The sequence below is a fragment of the Pholcus phalangioides genome, unplaced genomic scaffold, assembly GCF_987345545.1.
Source record: "Pholcus phalangioides strain wild (caught in Gottingen) unplaced genomic scaffold, Ppha-v1.0 ptg000042l_1, whole genome shotgun sequence".
Classification (NCBI taxonomy): domain Eukaryota; kingdom Metazoa; phylum Arthropoda; class Arachnida; order Araneae; family Pholcidae; genus Pholcus; species Pholcus phalangioides.
Window position 1 is genome coordinate 120,035 of NW_028301628.1, and position 12,295 is coordinate 132,329.

General features: G+C 39.3%; 1 non-coding gene across 1 annotated transcript; it reads right to left on the reverse strand.

Annotated features, from left to right (window-relative positions):
• Positions 1–786: 786 nt before the first annotated feature.
• TRNAH-GUG (transfer RNA histidin (anticodon GUG)) lies at positions 787–858 on the reverse strand. The gene has a single exon. It is a non-coding gene; the product is annotated as a tRNA-His (tRNA).
• Positions 859–12,295: the final 11,437 nt, after the last annotated feature.

The window sequence follows — 12,295 nt, forward strand, 5'->3', positions numbered from 1 at the left end:
AAATTAAAAAAAATGTCATCGTTAGTAGACTGACCATATTTGCTCGAGAAAAATACGGTAAATTAAGCTCAGAAATATGGAATAACGCTAATTATCGCCAAAATTGATGCTAGAAGTAAGCATACTCGCAAACTCGTGCTAAAATCATAGAAAAGTCGCCAATCTCGGGAAATGAATGAAGCCCGCTTCAAATTGCAGTGAATTAAAATAAAAAAAAACATGAAAAAGAATAAGTGGGTGAGTGAGCGATAGAGTGAGTGACCGTATGAATGGCCAAATGAATGAACGATCGAGTGAGTGTCCATGTAAGCGGGTGAGTGAGCAATCGAGTGAGTGACCGTATGAATGGCCAAATGAATGAGCGATCGAGTGAGTGACCATGTAAGCGGGTGAGTGAACGACATCCCACCGGTGCCTCGTGGGGAAATCTTTTTCGCCCTTTTTGCCTGGGTCGTGACTGGTCTGTCGGTGAGTGAGTGACCGTATGAATGACCAAATGAATAAGCGATTGAGTGTGAGACCAAATGAGTGAACCGGTGAATGGATGAATAACCGAGTGAGTTCTGAGTCAGCCAGTAACCGTATCAGTGACCAAGTGAGTAACATGGGCGAAGGTGCGGGGGAGAGGGCACTGATTTCCCTTCGCCCCCGACAAACCAGTCGCGGCCCAGGCTCTGTCCCTCCAGGGATAAAAATTCACATTCCTCTGTGGGGAATCGAACCACCAATCTCTCACTGTCCGGGCGAGTGTTCTTACCATTGAACTACAGAGGACAAAAGTGATTGTGCCGTGACCAGGATTCGAACCTGGGTTATTGCGGCCACAACGCAATGCACTAACCACTATGCGATCACGGCGACCCCTTCGCCCCCCAACATCAATGGTGAAGTCGACTGATCTAATGCATATATGTATAGATTAATTGACACCATCATCGTGCTCCCCCCCCCCCAGACTTCCAAGTCTATCTCCCCCTATGGTGAGTAAGCGATTGAATAACCGAGTGAGTGAGCTAGCAAGGGAGTGACCGTAGAAGTGACTCATTCGCTCGTTTATTGGCTCGCTCATTTGCTCACTCACTAACTCCCAAACTCAAATAGTTTTTTGATTCTCTCCGAAATTAAAAAAAAAAATATATTAAACATTGAACGCGGGGATGTGAAACCGACCGAACAACAGATGCGCCGCGATAATTTAAGTGATATCAAGTACAAATGAGCAACGTCATAAAGTTATAAGTTTCTATCGACGTGAAATAGCCCTATCCAGTTCACGCGGCGCCAAAAAACCCGCTTCTAGGAAAACAGGACTTAAAACAAGGGTGTCAACATTTAAGAGAGTGCGGGCCACTTCATTGGTTCGATAACATTTCGCGGGCCACAAATATTATAATCTGAAAATGTGCCACGGGCCTTTTAAATGCTCTGGAATTGCGTCACGGGCCACTTAAGTGCTCGGGAATTACACCGTGAATCACTCAAGTAATCTGTAAAGGTGCCGCAGGGCCACTCGAGTGATCTAGAACTGTCCCGCGGGTAACTTGAGTGATGTGGAACTTCACCATGGGAAACTCAAGTGCACTCCAGTGATCTGTAAATATGCCGCGGGTCACTTAAATGCTCCGGAACCCTTCCGCAGGTCACTCAAATGATCTATAAATGCTCTGCGGGTCACTTAAGAGCTCTGGAACCGAGTGCGGATTCGAGTGCGTGGATCACTAAAGTGATCTGTAAATGTGCCGTGAGCCACTTGTGTAATCTGCAACTGCACCGTGCATTATTCAAGGGACCTGTAAATACGCCCCTCAGCTGAATTTTAGAAAATTAAGTACATGAGGTGGTGGGCCACATCAGCTGACTCCGAGTGCCACATTTGGCCCGCGGGGCTATGGGTTGAGCGAGCATGTCTGGCTTAAAATAAATTCAGGATGTTTAATGCTAAAATGGTGCCAAATTTTAAATAGTTTAAATAGTTTTTCAAATTAGTACATTTAAAATTTTGAAAACATTTTATAATATGTAAGAATATTTTGTAAAACGTTTCTATATTACGCTATACTGTAGATTCGGAAAAGAGTCACGTGACTAATATAGCATTCTTCCTTTCTGTGTTTGCCTCTCGCTCTTTGATCTGTATTAAACAACTTCAAGTCCAGTCCCAGGATGTGGAGGAATGTCAATCCACCATCGAGCTTATACACTGAAGAGCCAAAAAAACTGGTTTACCTGCCTGATATCGTGTGGGGCGCCCGCGAGCCCGCAGAAGTGCCGCAACACGACGTGGCATGGACTCGACTAATGTCTGAAGTAGTGCTGGAGGTAATTGACACCGTGAATCCTGCAGGGCTGTCCATAAATCTGTAGGAGTAAGAGGGGGTGAAGATCTCTTCTGAACAGCACGTTGCAAGGCATCCCAGATATGTTCAATAATGTTCATGTCTGGGGATTTAGGTGGCCAGCGGAAGTGTCTAAAGTCAGAAGAGTGTTCTTGGAGCCACTTTGTAGCAATTCTGGACGTGTGGGGGTGTCGCATTGTCCTGCCGAAATTGTCCAAGTCCGTCGGAATGCACAATGGACATGGATGGGTGCAGGTGATCAGACAGGATGCTTACGTACATGTCACCTGTCAGAGTCGTATCTAGACGTATCAGGGGTCCCATATCACGCCAACTACACACGCCCCATACCATCACAGAGCCTCCACCAGCTTGAACAGTGGCCCTGTTGACATGTAGGGTCCATGGATTCATGAGGTTGTGTCCATACCCGTACACGTCAATCAGCTCGAAGCAATTGGAACCGAGACTCGTCAGACCAGGCAACGTGTTTCCAGTCCTCAACAGTCCAATGTCGGTGTTGTCGGGCACAGGCGAGACGTAAAGCTTTGTGTCGTGCAGTCATCAAGGGTACACGAATGGGCCTTCGGCTCCGAAAGCCCATATCGATGATGTTTCGTTGAATGGTTCGCACGCTGACACTTGTTGATGGCCCAGCATTGAAATCTGCAGCAATTTGCGGAAGGGTTGCACGTCAGTCCCGTTCTTGCATGATCTTTTTCCGGCCGCAGCGATGTCGTAGATTTAATTTTTTACCGGATTCCCGATATTCACGGTACACTCGTGAAATGGTCGTACGTGAAAATCCAAATTTCATCGCTACCTCGGAGATGCTACGTCCCATCTCTCGTGCGCCGACTATAACACCACGTTCAAACTCACTTGAATCTCGATAACCTGCCATTGTAGCAGCAATAACCGATCTAACAACTATGCCAGACACTTGTTGTGTTATATAGGCGTTGCCGACCGCAGCGCCGTACTCTGATTGGTTCCATATCTCTTTATTTGCATACGCATGCCTGTACCAGTTTTTTTGGCTCTTCATAAATGGTAAGACATTAAAAATACAAAACATCAATTGTCTGAAAATTATTATTTATTTTTTAAGACAGTCAAGCCTTCTTATATCAAAATTTGGCATTACAAAGTATCAGTTATAACAATATTTTTTTATGCAAAAATAGTGCTAATAACCGGTTATAATGAATTGCCATACTTATAAATATCAGATATAACAAAGTGTTTGTGGCAAGAATATAATAATTTTTACAGGATTAAGTTTGTCCTGAAGAACAAAACTGGTTCTCTATGCCAATCAATTAAAACTTTTTCGTTATTTCTCAGATGATTGTGTGAATTGGAATAGAATGTCATGGTCATCTTCAACCTGTTGCACACGAGCACCAATGTCGAATTTTGCGCTCACGAGCACTTGATCAACATTTCATCAACCACCTTGTACAAACTAAGGATGATTTCAATTTTTTATTTCATGCATTCGTATGTCAAACTTGCAGATAGGGTGTTCTTGACTAGTAAAAGGTTTAAGACCTCTGCCCTAGACAATCTCGCTGTTATCGCAAATGATCTCATAACCAAAATAAATTTGGTGATGCTTTGAAAAACAGAAGAATTTAATAGTATCCAGTTTGGAGAAAGAGCTCATAAATGTATTCCTCCATGTTAATTTCAGGAAAACTAATAGGCTCTTCTGTTTCAGCAACAGCATATGAACGATTTCTCCAGTCTCCTATTTGTCATCAACGTTAATGTGGGTTTCCGGATTCTCATTGACACTGGCACATCAATAAGTTGTTATCCGAGACGTCTGAGTAATTTGATAAAACCTCACTAACTCTCACTATATGCTGCAAATTAATCCCAAATTCAAGCATTTGGTAAGAAAAATCTAGTTTTGAATCAAGGATTAAGGAAAGACTTTCCTTTCATTTTCACTGAGGCAGATGTTTCACATCCCATTATTGGAACCAATTTTTTGGAAAGATTTGGTTTACTTAGAGATGTTGAAAATTCTCGTTTGATTGATAACGAAACCTCGCTATCAGTGAATGGTATAGAATCCTACCTCTCTTTTGGTTTAATCTTTGGTGATTCCCTATACCACCATCGACTAGCCAAATTTCCAAAACTTACTAGCTCAGTTTTATATGCAGTTCTAATTAAAAACTGGGACAAAACACTGAATCCATTAATAAAAACAGACAAAATTGGGACATTTTAGAAACCCTTTTTTGACGAACATTACAGTATGAAATTGCAAACGCACAATGTATTACAAAAATATTATTACACTGCTTCTCCAAGATGAGTAAAACATCAGGGTATGGTTATGAATGTTGGACGTCCCTTATATGGGTCATTCCCAAAAAAAGTGTACATTCCACATTTTTGAAATGAAAAATTCTAAGTTGAATTTTCGAAATAAAATTGATCTCAAATTATAGCCAATAACTTAAAAAGTTTAATATTTCATAAATATTTTTCTTTTATTTTGTAATATTTTATTTTTTGTGTTTTATGACTGAAAATCATGGATTTTGTCCACTTCTGTTACGAAAACAAATATCGCTGTAAAAAAATATTTCTGCCGTTGTTACCCCTTAAAAATAATGAAATCGCCTCATAGGCTGAAAAAAAAGTAGTTTACTTTTTTTCACTTTTTTTCTGTCGTTTTGTAGTTTTTCATGATTTTTTTGAAATAGCACATAGAAAAGTGTATTTTTTACATTTTTTCAACTACTTAAAATTAAGTTTTTTTATTTCTGGCAAACAATGGGTTGATAATTTATAATTTAACATCCGAGTTTGTAGTGCTTTTTAATTTTTTTGCCTGTGAACTGCAAAAATGCTTCCCGTAACGGAGTGGACAGAATAGTTTAACTTAGAGTAAGCAATCACAATTATTCTAAATACACTTTTATTTTTTAGACAATTATATAGACCAGTGATTCCCAACGTGGGCGTTAACGCGCCCTTGTGGGCGATGGAAAGTTCCAGGGGGGCGGTAGAAGCTACGGGTATGACATAGGATCCTATGGGTTAGATTGTGTTGGGGGGCGATGGGAGAAAAAAATTTCTGAAGAAGGGGGGGGGGGGGGGCGATGGAACAAAAAAGGTTGGGAAACTATGATATAAACAATATGAAAGGTATCCCAGACACTCCTCTATGACATCTGAAAAACATCCACACTATGAGGAAATTCAAAAAACACCCCCCCCCCTCCCCCTTTCGTGGTTTGAATTTTGGTTCTGGCAAAATTTTTTAAATCTGGTCAAAGTGGATGTAAGAGATATCTTTGTCATCAGCTCTGAACAGCTTCCTAGCATCATTCATATTTTGAGGCACATAACTTTGACCTCCCCCATCATCTTCAATGTCATTTTGGGATACAACAACGTATCTGTATGTAGATTTATATACACCAGAATCAAATTTCACGAGCATATGAACACCTGCTGTAATTAGACCAGTTGACATTTCTTCATTGCTATTTCCTTTGGAGTTGATAGCATAGTTTTCACTATTTTCTTGAATTTCATTTTCCAGAGATTCAAACTCTGAAATCAGTTGTGGAACTTCCAGTTTTATACTTCTTTGGTAAGAGTAAGTTTTCTTTTCGTAGCATTCACAGAGATTAGCATTTCTTTCACAAAAGCAAGAAACATCTCTGTATTGCAGCAATTCATTGCCATTTGCTATTTGGTGGACTGCCATAGTGCCTTTCAGCACAGGTATATCATTCGGGATAATTTTTTTTATACCTTTTATTTCTTCATTTTTGATTTTGTACAATTTTACATTGGTGGCATCTTTGAGAATCGTGAAAAACTGGGTGTTGAAATATTTTTATTTTGTTTGTACTGAGTACAAGGTCAGGTCTATCAAAAAAAAAAAAAGTGAACCACATTTATTTCATATTCTTCTTTCATCACTTTCAAAATTGGTTCCAAATGAGCCCAAATAGATGAAGGTCCATGCTCCAAATTCAGTGACACTGAGCAGAACGAAATTGGCTTCTCACATTCCGCAACATATAGCATACAAGTATGAAGACATACTTGATTTCTTGACCCACCAAAATGATGACTTTATACATTTCTTCAGATAATTTGCAATTACAATTTTCACTGAAATACATGTGAAGAACAGCTACATGTTTTTGTATGTTTCTAATGCACATTTGGTAAGCTTTATATTGGTTTTCGATGTTAAAAATGTGTTTCTTGAACAAAATTTCTTGAAAAGCATTACAGCCAGTTTTCGACAATTTTATCAGAGAAGCAGATAAGAGTACAGTCAAGGAATCATACTCATTCAAGCCTATGGAAGTATGGAACTGTTGTTCAACGATTATGTCATGCGCATTATCTGGTTGAACTCAATAACAGATACATCATCAAGAGACATTTTTAACAGCTTCAACGGTGTAAAGTCGACCTACAGTTTTCTCCAACTCCTATTCCTAAGAGACACTTCCCTCCGAAGAAATCTGTCACTTTTAGTCATAATGTAAGTCAACGAGAGATTCCTGCAGTTTGCCAACACAAGACTTCATCTATGGTAGATGCCTCTATTAAAATAAAACAGAGCAAACTTCAAGTGCAACTTCACAATCAACAAGAACTTGTTTACCTCCAGCTCACACTACTCAACTGAGATGCTCAACACGCACAGAAAACCAGTTCAAAGATTGAACTTGTGACTGTTATTGTCCAGATATTGATTTTTGTGTATAATTTTCTATTGTATTATTAATCATCTCTTAATTTTGAGTGTTATTGAGTTTTGAGCGTTATTGTGTGGGAGAATTGTTATGTATCTGGCAACACCAGAAAAACAAGTAGTAATTATGTTGTAAGGTGGCAATGAGAGCGAATAAAAATATGCTGCGAATGCATGGAGGATAAAATAACAGGCGGTGACGTGACCAGCGCGTCTGTTGAGAAAGCAAGGAGAATCGGGGTTGCCAGATGAAGCCAGTGATCGCTCTATTAAAGGGACCAAGTAAACCCAAACAAACCATGGCCAGTGTCATCTTAACGCATGGGCAGATCCGGGCACCTCAAGAGAAGAAGGGCCTCACAAAAATGAGAACTAATTGAAATTTTCGAGAATTTTCCAGATAAGACTTCAGAAAAACTAATTGGCCCAGGGGCCCATGATGCTCTAAAAGATGGCCCTGACCGTGGCTTAACATACTTTCCTATGAGAAACATCTGCGTTTTTAAAAACATTAAAAAAATTTTCTGTTCACTTCAGGAACTCAAATTTTTTTCTAAAATTCTGTGTACACATTTAAACAATTGAACAAGAGCTTTTACAATTTTAGTTGTTATTTGTTTTCAAATATTAGTTTCAACAACATGGAACCTTTGGTAGAAATACTTCCAGTCTAGTTAGAACGAAAACTCAAAACACAGATAATTTTAAATTTCAAATTCTATTTGATACTGTGTTTTTGTCAAATTTTCATACACATACCACTTTAAAAGCAAAGTAATGGGTGCAAATGAAGAGGGGGGAAAACAGCCCAAGTGATTATTTTCCTGAATACTATAGGCCAGAGAGATGACTCATCGTGGCTCGCAAAAAGTTTTTTTATTTTTAATATTTTTTTCTCAATACTATATCCACATAGCAGAAGATTCGGATAGGCGGCATATATTTCAGAAATACGTATTCAAGAATATGAGAGTGAAATGGAAGTGTGGCGAAATTTGTTCAGGGGCTGTTCAAGTATTACGTAAGCAAATTTTTAGCCATTTTTAGTCCCCTTGTCAGCAAAATGTTGTCATCAGCTCTGCCCCTCTGAATTCTAACACATATTGGTAGGATCAGTGACATAAAGGGGGCATGGGGGCTCGTGTGTCAAAGGTGGAGTCAACTGATCTAATGTATATATGAATTGGCATCATCATCGTGCCCCCCAGACTTCCAAGTCTATCTCTGCCTATGTTCTACATCACTAAAGTTACCCGCGGCACATTCTCAGATTACTTAAATGATCCGCGGCATATAATTATGGATCACTTGAGTGATGTGTGGCACAGTTGCAGAGCACTTAAGCGGCCCAGACACATTTCCAGATCACTAAAGTGGCTCTGTACTCTGTAAGGCACTTATCAATAGGGGGGAATGTTACTTCAAGTGCCCACAAACTAATGGAAGGTTATTCTAGTTTTTGGCGCGCTGACTAAGACGCCGTTAAAAATATGTCATATTTTCATAAAGTGTGGTTGATGACGTAAGCATTACCCAAACCTCTCCTCCCCCCCCCCCTTGTCATCAAAAGTCAGCAAATCAGAACCCCCCCCCCCCCCATCAATGCTGACGTAATACTTGAATGGCTCCACAGACTACAGGCAGCAAAACCATAAATACACAGTGGTGAAAAGGACGCTCAAGCACTTCCAGTACTTTGAGGCACGGGGGTGGCAAAATGCTGTTTGCCCCGGGTGGCTGAATCCTAGCTACGGCCCTGTCATGTAATGTCAAAATTCCTCGTGTAAAGCTTAAGATGAGCGCCCACAGGCCTGAAGAACTTTCGAAATGTCCCGGATCTATCATAATGAACGGAACAGTTAAAAGAAAAATTATGAAAATTGCATTTGATTGGAGCTTCATATTATTTTAATGAATCATATTCCCATAGACATTAATGTGATACATCAAATTTTTAAAATAAATTGAAAGCACTGAACTAAAAATTTATGACGAGTTGAGTGAAAAATGATCTTCCCCTTTCAAAAACAAATTAAAAATATAACAACCCCTCTTATTATAAGGATAAGAATTTATCTTTCCCCATTATCGGATCATGTAGATTACCCGAAGATGCCTTAAAATCATGGTGCTTAAATTTATTTAATTAATGTTTTAAAAGAATTTTATCCGACAAAACACATGTTAAGTGCAGGGAAAAGAGCAGCTTGTTTGGGCTTACTTGTCGGCCCACAGGGTTGCCACATCGACTTCTGATGTCACCTCCTTGCTGGGAATGAGTCTGTGTAAATATTGTCCGTAATAAAATAGTAAGAAGTTACCACTTAGTCTCATTATTTAATCACAGAAACGGCTACCTCATCAAATACAATAAAGTAGTAAAGCAATATTTTGTCTAAATTTTTTCTTTTACAAATCAAGTAAATGTGCTGAAAAACGCTATAATTCACATTTAGTGCATTTTGTCGCTTATCAGGGCAATTAATTACTGCAGGGATTCTCAAACTTTTCCAACTCGCTGTGTCCCTTACCCTAATCAACATTTATCAATGGCTACCTAGAGCAATTTAACAAAGGATCTCTTCGAAAAGCCTTCGTAAAAAAACCCCACGTCTTTGTTATACCCCCTGACAAATGTTGCCAGCACACAGTTTGAGAACTCCTGAATTAATTCATGCTTTTGATGGTAATCTGGCTATTCATGCTCATGATTGAAGCCATCTGTGTTTCTCAACCACTCGTCCATGTGGGTTTTTCGCCTGTCACCAAAACATTTTGCTCAATCTATGTAGTCACGACTTAATTATAAATAAAATATCATTTCTATATCGTTTTTTATTAGCTGTAAGCAGGTCTGGGAATTATCATATTTCCCACCATTAGCCTGCATGCCGTGAAACTCAAGGGACACCAGCTTTCGGAATGTTAGGGTCCGATCTGTTTCTGGAATGATGGGAATTTCTGCGGTTCCCAACTTCAAGGCACGAATGCAAGCTGATCTCTCCGTTAAAAAGTCTCGCTGCAGAGAGCAACAGCTCTACAATGGTAAAATTACATTTCACTCACCATGAGTTCAGGAAAAACTCATTGTAGATGGCAGCACTACACAGAAACAAACTTCACATGAAGGTTCACTATATTTACACACACATTCCAACATGTACCAATTCATTAGAAGTTCCGCAGAGGAATATGGATGAAGCGCATGTCTGGTTTAGTAGTTTTTTTTATCGCCAACTGATTACCTTGGCTTTCCTTGGTGACAATAATTTTTTTCAAGCCAACTTGCAATCCTTATCTATTCTAGCACCATTTTCATCTTATTGTCACCAGCATTTTAGGTCGGATTATTGTGTTTGTCACCATGCACACATCTTTTGCTCGTTAATTTCCTAATTTTTTTATTGATTAAAATTGTCAGATGAAAAAAGCTGGTTTTGAACAAGTTTTATGTCCGAAATGTGCCGCTGGTATGTTTTCTAACGACGATCACACTAAATTTGGTTGCCATTGGGTTTTTGGAACCGGAACACAAAATCCAAATGTAACGGGTCTGTGAATCCTGTGGCCAATACTTTCTTTGATGGTTCTGGAATTCCTCCTGGCAATTGCCTGACCATTGTTATAGTGTAATATTTTTTGAATTTGTGTTCGTTTGAATGTTAAGCTATTTCTTTTTTTTGGTAGCCATCTTGATTTCCACTATGTTGAAGATGTTTAGCGAGCAAAAAGTATTTGCCAAGTGGCAAACACTTTGGCAAAATGAAAAATTGCTAAATTTGGCACAACCCAGTTAACGGAATTTTAGCCACTCTGCATTTAAACTGCAACATTCAAAAGTATTTACTTTTAAACAGACGAAAACCAAATGTGTACTAAATTTGACTCAGGTTCACAATGGGCTGACACTATGAGCAATACCCAACCGCAACACTTAACGGAAATAGACATGAACCAGTATTGATTTCACGTGGCCTAAGAGCAGGTTATTTTCTTTGGGAGCGAACAGGCAAATCTGGTGCCGGACAAGAGAGAGAGGGAATACAAATTTCACCCCCCCCCTCCTTCAACATCACTGGGGCAACAAAATGTGTGTTCTCCCTGGCTAATCAAGCATCTAGTTGCATCTCTGCATTTCTTTGATTCGGCTATATCCATTTGGGCTTTTTAAACCAAAACAACTTTTAATCACCAAGTTTTGAACTGCTAAAAAATAACATACCCCCCCACAGTGCATTTCAAACAGTGTTTGGTAAATTCCATATACATGTGATACCTATATACAAGGCTTGACAAATACTAGGTGACAGGTCCCCACTAAGACATTAATAATGCACCTGAAATTTTCTGTAGTTATCAAATTGGAATCTGAGGGCGATATAAAATTTTAGGAATTTATATTGGCATGTCTATCAAACCATGTCCTGAAAAAGTTGAAATATTGACCTGCTTTTCTTGTGAAAAATGTTGGGCACTTATAAAAATTGTTCTGGTGCCTATATCTTTTAGTGATCCATCCGCTGTCCCTCCCATACCGCTGTTCAGTGATTATTCTTTTACCACCAGACCGAATTTGGCACTATTCACCAGAATAACAGGAAAATGTTTTAGAGCTGGGGATGATGATTGTGATACATCGCTATTTCGACGTGATAGAAAACGCAGCGACAATACACTGTATATTGCAGGGCTAAATCCCAGGTAACTGGTTGCCATGGTGACTTAAAAATTAATATTGATATCAAATTTTTTTGGAAATGAGCTTGGCTACTAACATTCAGTTGACATCTAGATTTTTGTTTTTGTCAAGCACTGATATAATGGGAATTAATTTTGTACTGGCTATGATTTCATACATGGGGCTGCAGACAAACTGGTGGGTTTTTCCATCGCCAACAGTTAACCTAGGCACTGTGAACATTATTCCTCTGCAACTGGAATGTTTCAAAGAACTTGTTCCTGATGTTCTTACTCAGATTCTTACCCGTGGACCTTCATAGTGGAAGACTAGCATTCTACCACTGTGCCGATTGGTGCATCTTCTATAATAACTGCCACCACAATGCCCCCTTGAATCATCTTAAAGCACTTACAGGCTACCAGTTATTAAATATACATTTATCAATTATACAAACCTGTAGGGAAAGTGTTACAAGCTGATCACGTAACTGTGCTGTCCGATTAGCAAAATTCAAGTCGTTCCTGCATAACA